The 9,076-nt window shown below is 41.7% G+C and overlaps 1 non-coding gene across 1 annotated transcript; it reads right to left on the bottom strand.

Moving 5' to 3' along the window:
* Positions 1-969: 969 nt before the first annotated feature.
* On the bottom strand, positions 970-1,101 carry LOC112135330 (small nucleolar RNA SNORA17). Its single transcript, XR_002916628.3, has one exon. It is a non-coding gene; the product is annotated as a small nucleolar RNA SNORA17 (small nucleolar RNA).
* Positions 1,102-9,076: the final 7,975 nt, after the last annotated feature.

Genomic DNA, 9,076 nt, shown 5'->3' with positions numbered 1-9,076 from the left:
CTCTGCTCACTGAGATAGATGCATATCTGATTGCCTCCTTTGGAAAGGCTCATCAGAAGCTCAAAAGAATGCAACCTTTTGTCTCTACCTGTCTGTGACCTGTTAGGCCCCTCCCCACTTTGAGTCTTCCTGCCTTTGCTTCAAGTTGTCCCGCCTTTCCAGGCCAAACCAATGTACTTCTTATGTATATTGATTGATGTCTCCTGCCTCCCTAAAATGTGTAAAACCAAGCTGTGTCCTGACCACCTTGGGCACAAGTCGTCAGCACTTCCTGAGGCTGTGTCATGGGCCCGCGTCCTCAATCGTGGCAAAAAGAAAAACTTTCTGAATTCACTGAGACCTGTCTCAGATGTTCTGGATCCACCGTGTAAATAGTGATTAATAATTTAGTCAAAATTAAGGCTGTAATGCTATTAAGAAACAGGAAAGAGGTAGATATGAGAGAGAATGGTCGAATCAGTTACCCGCTGAAAACTATCCCATGGAGATTCCTTAGCCTGGTTTTAAAATCTCTACATTGTTCAGTCCTATCTGCTACCTGATTTAAGATCCTCCCACTCTCCCCTTCGTTAACCTCTGTTCAGTGACCTGGCCTTCTCTCTCTCTCTCTCTCTCTGTTTTTAAATAACAAGAATGCTTGGCACAGAATCAAGAACACAATAAAGTGGGTGCCGTTACTGCTATTAACTGAGACACCAGCAAACCCTTCCCCAGTCCTTTCCTTCGTGATCCTGACACGGTGTGCAGCATGAACCAGCACACACCAGACCTGATCCATCCTCTCACAGGCTCTTAAAACTCACGAATAAAGACTGCTCCTGGTGAAGGCACCTTCTACCTTCCCACTGTCCCTTCAGACCCCTAGTGGCCAGCCCAGCCCAGCATGAGGGTCAGAAAGCCCACTCACAAGGCCCACCCACTCTCCCAGATACCAGTGAAGGAAAACAGATGCCTAGTCCACAAAACAGGAGTGTCAGACTATTACACATTCAGACGTTCACGGGGCAGAACGCTGAGCGTAGACATAGCCTCTCTAATCGCTGCCACCTAATGACACAAATGTGACACAGCAGCCACATCTGCAACGCCTCTAGGGGCAGTTTTTTCTCTTTAACAAGTCAAGTTCTTTCCTTCCTCGGGGCCTTTGCCTTCAATCTTTCCTCTGTGTAAAATGTGCTTTTGGCAGAAAATCAGTTGGTTCCAGATAGTGTTCTCCTCCTCTTCCACAGTAAGAGAATTTTCGCTTAGCATGTAGCTGCCCAGAATAGAAATTACATTTCAAGTTTCTCTTGCAGCTAGGTGTGCTTATGTGACTAAGGTTTAGCCAAAAAGATGTGAGCAGAAGAGATGGGAAATTGCTGAGTTGTGTCCTTATAGAGAACTGCCCTTCTCTCTCTTCCTCCATCTTGCTGTTTGGAACACAGAGGTGGTGGAGCCACCTGGGACCTTACAGATGAAGAACTGAAGGAGCCTGGGTCCCTGGATGGCCTATCCTCAGGCTACTACATCAGGCAAACAATAAACTTACTTGCTTATGCCATTGTTAGAGGGTCTCTGTTACATGTGCTGATGCCTATCACAGCACTTCCCATAGAGCTTCAAATGGCAGGCCCTGCTCATCATTTAGGGGCTCAACTCTGACATCACCTTGGAGAAATGTTTCTGACCACCCTACTGAAAGTCAGGCGGTTAAATCTCTATCACTCTTTTATTTTCTTGATAGCACATAGCAGTAGATGGAATCGTTTTATTTCATTGTTTGCTTTTTACTTGTCTTTCTCCTAGATTTTAAGTTTCATGAATGCAGTGACCTTGTTGTCTTGCTCATTGCTGGATTCCTAATGCCTGGAACAGTGCCTGGCACATAGTGGGTGCGCAATATATATTCGCTGCGTGATTGACTACATCAAACAGGGAATTCAGTAGTTGGGAGGTCAGTAGATAAGGTAAACAAGTCAGTAAAAAAGTGACATACGCATACTGTTCGGACATACAGAGATACATTAGGAAAAGCAACAGCTAAAATATTCTTAAGTGGTTGCTTCTGGGGATCAGGGCTGAAGTGAGAACAGGTGAGACAGAGTGCTATTTTTTTTTAAACCTTTTGATACTATTAGATTTTTAAACTTGTGCATATATTATTTTGGAAAAGACCAAATTTAAGAAATAATTAAGAGGCCGTGTACGGTGGCTTCATGCCTGTAATGCCAGCACTTTTGGAGGCCAAGGCAGGTGCATCACTTGAGGTCAGGAATTCCAGACCAGCCTGGCCAACATGGCAAAACCCCATCTCTACTAAAAATACAAAAAATAGCCAGGCACGGTGGTGCGTACCTTTAATCCCAGCTACTCGGGAGGCTGAGGCAAGAGAATCGCTTGAACCTGGGAGGCAGAGGTTGCAGTGAGCCGAGATTGTGCCGTTGCACTCCAGCCTGGGCGACAGAATGAGACTCCATCTCTAAATAAGTAAATAAATAAATACTCTGTAGTCATTAAAATATATGGTAGAAGAATGCTTAATGACATGGAACGACATCTATAATATGACAATATATCATATGTAGAGCAAGACTCAATTTTTATACATGTATGAAGCACACAGCTTTAAAAAGATGCTTTTATAGTTCATGCACACAGCCAATTCCTAACTTTAGATATAAATGAATATGCTATTTTTATTAATAGAACCAGTGTTTCCTGGTTAACATTGTTGAATGAATACTAAAAGACTTCAGGTTTGAAGGGACAACACAGTGTCTTCCTTCCCAGAACTCCTACGGGCCTTTGTCCAACCCTTCTTTTTAGCCGCTTAGTGAGGAGTTTTGCCCTTATCCTAAGAACAGTAAGGAGCCAGTGACGTATGTTTAGCAGCAGTGGTATAAGATTGTTTTTAGGTAGATTTGTGGAAATGACTTTAAAAGGCGAGCTTGGAATCAGAAAAATAATTAGGAAGCTATTAAGTCAATCAAGGCAAGAAATGATGGATGCTTAAAACAGGAAAGCAGCAGTCAGGTTAGAGAGAAGAGGACTGTCTGAAGAACAGCACAGAGGGTTGGCAGTCTTGGCGGGAGTGAAGAAGGCTCCAAGGCTATAAGCTCCATGATGGCAAGGACCACTTTGACCTTGTTTAGTACTCTGTCCTGGGCCTGCCTAGCACAGTGCGGGCACATATTGACACTCAGGAAATATTTGTGATCTTAAGAAGAAAAAATGATGAAGGATGTGGCTTGGAAGTCTGTCCAGGTTGCCTGGCGAACCACAGGTTGTTCACTGAGCATGACAGGAGGACCAGTGTGGGTAGAAGGAGATACTCTGGACCTGCTGGGTTGTAGATGCCTGGTGTTCATTCCAGGGAAGGTAATCAGTGAGCAGTTGGCTGTCCAAGTCTAGAAGATCTTGGCAAGGGATAGGCTTAAGGATCCTCAGCATACAGATGGTACCTTTAGGCAGAGGGTAAATAATACTTTATTAGAAGAATATATAGGCCACTATAGGCCAGGCATGGTGGGTCACGCCTGTAATCCTAGCACTTTGAGAGGCTGAGACAGGTGGATTACTTGAGGCCAGGAGTTCGAGACCAGCTTGGCCAACATGGCGAAACCCTGTCTCTACTGAAAATACAAAAATTAGCCAGGTGTGTTGGCAGGCAACTGTAATCCCAGCCACTTGGGAGGCTGAGGCAAGAGAATTGCTTGAGTCCGGGAAGTGGAGGTTGCAAGTGAGCCAAGATTGTGCCACTGCACTGCAGCCTGGGTGACAGAGTGAGACTCTGTCTCAAAACAAAAAACAAAAAGCAAAAACAGTATATAGCATTGAGAGATGAGAGACGATAGGACAGAACCTCCAAGCAACTCCAAAATTAAAGGACAGGGGGCCTATGGAGGAGAAGACAAAGGAGCAGCAGAGAGGCAGGAGAGACAATCTGCTGTCACAGAAGAAGGGACGATCAGCAGTAAGAAATGCTGCCGATACAGCATGAAGGTGGGCTCTAAACATCGTCCGTTGTATTTAGAACAAATAAGTTGTTAGTGATGATCACTTGAGATGCTTTGGAATATATATAAAAAAATTAGAGACTGGGAACCATTTTGTTGTGTTAAGAAGGCTGAATGACTAGTCTGCCACTTTTTCCTCCTTTTTAACTTTTTTTCTCCTTTAATTTTAATGAGTCTCTGAACTTGTACCCACCACTAGATTGTCACTTTCTTGTCAAAGTTCCAGTGACTAGTTTGGCAGCAGGGAAGTTTTTCCACTTGGTCACATTTTTAATCAGGTCACTATCTATCAGTAAGCTGACAAGAGACTTGTTTGTGCTGGTTGAGAATGTGGGTCCCACAAAACCAGGCCTCCAAATACTTGGCTTTCTTGCTTTATGATTGCATTTACAGTTCGTGTGTATCTTTTTCATCTTTCCTAGAACAAAGATACACCCACACCCACACACCCACACCCACACACACACACGCACACGCACACTCCAGAAAAGGACTGACATGAAAAATTATGCTGCCATTATATTCTTGATTATTGATTGACATTTGGATCGTGTATTTTTCCAAATTTTCTTGGCCAAGAATATTCTCAGCACATAGTTATTTCCTGAATACAGCTTTTATTCCCCTCTTCTTTCTTCCTTCAATATATTATTTCTATTTTTATCACCACCCCAGAACAGGACTTTTTCCCTTACAATTAACCAGCCTGTTTCTTGCTTCCACTTGAATAGCATGGATTCTGTCTGTCATCTTTCCCTCTTGTGTTTCATGATTTTTTCTTTGTAAATAACATTTTTGGTGGGGGTGGGCAGAGTCTCACTCTGTTGCCCAGGCTGGAGTGCGGTGGAGTGATCTCAGCTCACTGCAACCTTTGTCTTCCGGGTTCAAGCCTCAGCCTCTCAAGTAGGTGGGATTACAGGTGTGCACCACCATGCCCGGCTAATTTTTGTATTTTTAGTAGAGACAGGGCTTCACCATATTGGCCAGGCTGGTCTCAAACTTCTGGCCTCAAGTGATCTGCCTGCCTCGGCCTCCCAAAATGCTGAGATTACAGGTATGAGCCACTGCGCCCGGCCCCTTTGTAAATAACTCTTGGAAGCAATAAATTATTTGGCAAATTGCATAGGAATATTAAGAGCCTGATTGTTTTGTGGTGGAGTATACTATGTTCAAACAATGTTTTTAGTTGTATACTACCTGTTTTGTCATAAATTTATTTGAAAACACTTTATTGACACCACCTGGGTGGTGAGTAAGTACCTGCACGTACTGTAGATATCAGTAGCAGATACAGGTCCCAGCTCAGTACCTTGCACCTAGTAGCTGTTCAATTAATCTGTGATAAATGAGAAGCCTCAGGCAGCCATGAATACCATCAGGAGGTTTAGGGGAGAGGAAGAGATGAGGTTAGACCCCCACCCTTGGAAAGCCCTGGAGATAAAGCCATGACACCTTTCCTCAGGGACATGGTGGTCTCTGCCAATAGACACTCAGACAGGGGCAGACAAAGTGGTCGATGGCAGGTCCTGGGGACCTTTTAAAGATGTCCACGAGCGGGTAAAGCATCCCCACTGCCCTGCCTGGCTCTTTAGATGACTAAACACTTTTGGTTGAAAAGGCCACCTACCAAAAGAGGAGAAAAATTTTGCTGGCTCCAGTTAAGCAAGGTGAAATTAGCCAAATGAGCCGGGGACATATCTTTAGTCTGTTTGTGCTGCTATAATAAAATACCTGAGACTGGGTAATTTATAAGTAATAGAAATTTATAGAAATAATAGACATTTATAAATAATAGAAATTCCAGTTCTGGAGGCTGGAAAGTCCAGGATAAAGGTGCCAGCAGGTTCAGAGTCTGATGAGGTTCCTGTCTTTTTGTCCATAATGGCACCTGGAAGGCTGTGTCCTCAAATGGTGGAAGGGATAGAAAGGCAAAAAAGCCAAATCCTGTGAGAAGCCACTTTCCTAGGGCCTTAATCCCACTGACTAGGAAGGAGCTCCCATGATTGAATCACCTCCTAAAGACCCCACCTCTTAACACTATTGCATTGGAGATTACGTTTCAACATGAAGTTTTGAGGAGATACAAAATTCAAATCATAACAGGATGTTAGCAACATTTCATGACGATCAGAGGGTTCAGGGGTTAGCTTGGCAAAAAGGCCATCGGTATGATTTATTTTCTATTTTTTATTATTTTTTTCTTCTAAAAAAAAACAAAAAACAAAACAAAAAGGGATACATGTGCAGAACCTGACGGTTTGTTCCATAGGTATACATGTGCCATGGTGGTTTGCTGCACCTACTGACCCGTCCTCTAAGTTCCCTCCCCTCAACCCCCACTCCCCCAACAGGCCCTGGTGTGTGTTGTTCCCCTCTTTGTGTCCATGTGTTCTCAATGTTCATCTCCCACATATGAGTGAGAACATGTGGTGTTTGGTTTTCTCTTCCTGTGTTAGTTTGCTGAGGTTGATGGCTTCCAACCTCATCTGTGTTCCTGCAAAGGACATGATCTCATTCCTTTTTATGGCTGCATAGTATTCCATGGTCTATATGTACCACTTTTCCTTTATCCAGCCTATCATTGTTGGGAATTTGGGTTGGTTCCGTGTCTTTGCTATTGTAAATAGTGGTGCAATAAACATATGTGTGCATGTGTCTTTATAATGGAATGATTTATATTCCTTTGGGTATATACCCAGTAATGGGATTGCTGGATCAAATGGTATTTCTGGTTCTAGATCCTTGAGGATTTGTCATACTGTCTTCCACAATGGTTGAACTAATTTACATTCCCATCAACAGTATAAAAGCGTTCCTATTTCTCCCCAGCCACGCCAGCATCTATTGTTTCCTGACGTTTTAATAATTGCCATTCTGACTGGTGTGAGATGGTATCTCATTGTGGTTTTGATTTGCATTTCTCTGATGATAAGTGATGTTGAGCTTTTTTTCATATGTTTGTTAGCCACATAAATATCTTCTTTTGAGAAGTGTCTGTTCAGATGTTTTGTCCGTTTTTTGATGGTTTTTTTTTTCTTGTAAATATGTTTAAGTTCCTTGTAAATTCTGGATATTAGACCTTTGTCAGATGGGTAGATTGCAAAAATTTTCCCCCATTCTGTAGGTTGCCTGTTCACTCTGATGATAGTTTATTTTGCTGTGCAGAAGTTCTTTAGTTTAAGTAGATCCCATTTATCAATTCTGGCTTTTGTTGTAATTGCTTTTGGCATTTTTGTCATGAAGTCTTTGCCCATGCCTATGTCCAGAATGGTATTGCCTAGGTTTTCTTCTAGGGATTTTATGGGTTTGGGTTTTACATTTAAATCTTTAATCCATCTTGAGTTAGTCTTTGTGTGAGGTATAAGGAAGGGGTCCAGTGTCAGTTTTCTGCATATGGCTAGCTTGTTTTCCCAGCACCATTTACTGAATATAAGATCCTTTCCCCATTGCTTGTTTTTGTCAGGGTTGTCGAAGATCAGATGGTTGTAGATGTGTGGTGCTATTTCTGAGGTCTCTGTTCTGCTCCATTGGTCTATATGTCTATTTTGGTATCAGTACCATGCTATTTTGGTTACTGTAGCCTTGTAGTATAGTTTGAAGTCAGGTAGCTGATGCTTCCAGCTTTATTCTTTTTGCTTAGGATTGTCTTGGCTATATGAGCTCTTCTTTGATTCCAAATGAAATTTAAAGTAGTTTTTACTAATTCTGCGAAGAATGTCAATAGTAGTTTGATAGGAACAGCATTGAATCTATAAATTACTTTTGGACAGTATGGCCATTTTCACAATATTGATTTTTCCTATTCCATAAAGATGGAATGTTTTTCCATTTGTGTCCTCTCTTATTTCCTTGAGCAGTAGTTTGTAGTTCTCCCTGAAGAGGTCCTTCACATCCCTTGTTAGCTGTATTCCTAGGTATTTTATTCTCTTTGTAGATTTGTGAATGGGAATTCATTCATGATTTGACTTTCTGTTTGTCTAGTATTGCTGTATAGGAATGCTTGTGATTTTTGCACATTGATTTTGTATCCTGAGACATTGCTGAAGTTGCTTATAAGTTCCAAGAAGTTTTGGCACTGAGACGATGGAGTTTTCTAAATATAAAAGCATGTCGTCTGCAAACAGAGACAACTTGACTTCCTCTCTTCCTATTCAAATACCTTTATTTCTTTCTCTTGCCTGATTGCCTTGGCCAGAACTTCCAATACTATGTTGAATAGGAGTGGTGAGAGAGGGCATCCTTGTCTTTACCAGTTTTCAAAGGGAATGCTTCCATCTTTTGCCCATTCAATATGATATTGGTTGTGGGTTTGTCATAAATAACTCTTATGATTTTGAGATATGTTCTATCAATACCTAGTTCACTGGGAGTTTTTAACATGAAGGGATGTTGAATTTTTTCAAAGGCTTTTTCTGCATCTATTGAGATAATCATGTAGTTTTTGTCTTTGGTTCTGTTCATGTGATGGATTACATTTATTGATTTGTGTATGTTGAACCAGACTTGCATCCCAGGGATGAAGCCGACTTGATTGTGGTGGATAAGTTTTTTGATGTGCTGCCGGATTCAGTTTGCCAGTATTTTATTGAGGATTTTCGCTTCAATGTTCATCAGGGCTATTGGCCTGAAGTTTTCTTTCTTTGTTGTGTCTTTTCCCAGTTTTGGTATCAGGATGATGCTGGCTTCATAAAATGAATTAGGGAGGAGTCTCTCCTTTCTCATTGTTTGAAATAGTTTCAGAAGGAATGGTACCAGCTCCTGTTTGTATTTCTGGTAGAATTCAGCTGTGAATCTGTCTGGCCCTGGACTTTTTTGGTTGATAGGCTATTAATTACTGCCTCAATTTCAGAGCTGCTTATTGCTCTATTCAGAGATTTGACTTCTTCCTGGTTTAGTCTTTGTAGGGTGTATATAAACAGGAATTTATCCATTTCTTCTAGATTTTCTAGTTTATTTGCATTATAGTATTCTCTGGTGGTAGTTTATATTTCTGTGGGGTCAGTAGTGATATCCCCTTTATCACTTTTTATTGTGTCTATCTGATTCTTTTCTCTCTTCTTTGTTAGTCTAGCTGGTGGTCT

Source organism: Pongo abelii, chromosome 8, assembly GCF_028885655.2.
Source record: "Pongo abelii isolate AG06213 chromosome 8, NHGRI_mPonAbe1-v2.0_pri, whole genome shotgun sequence".
Taxonomy (NCBI): domain Eukaryota; kingdom Metazoa; phylum Chordata; class Mammalia; order Primates; family Hominidae; genus Pongo; species Pongo abelii.
This window is presented reverse-complemented; position numbering and strand designations above follow the sequence as displayed.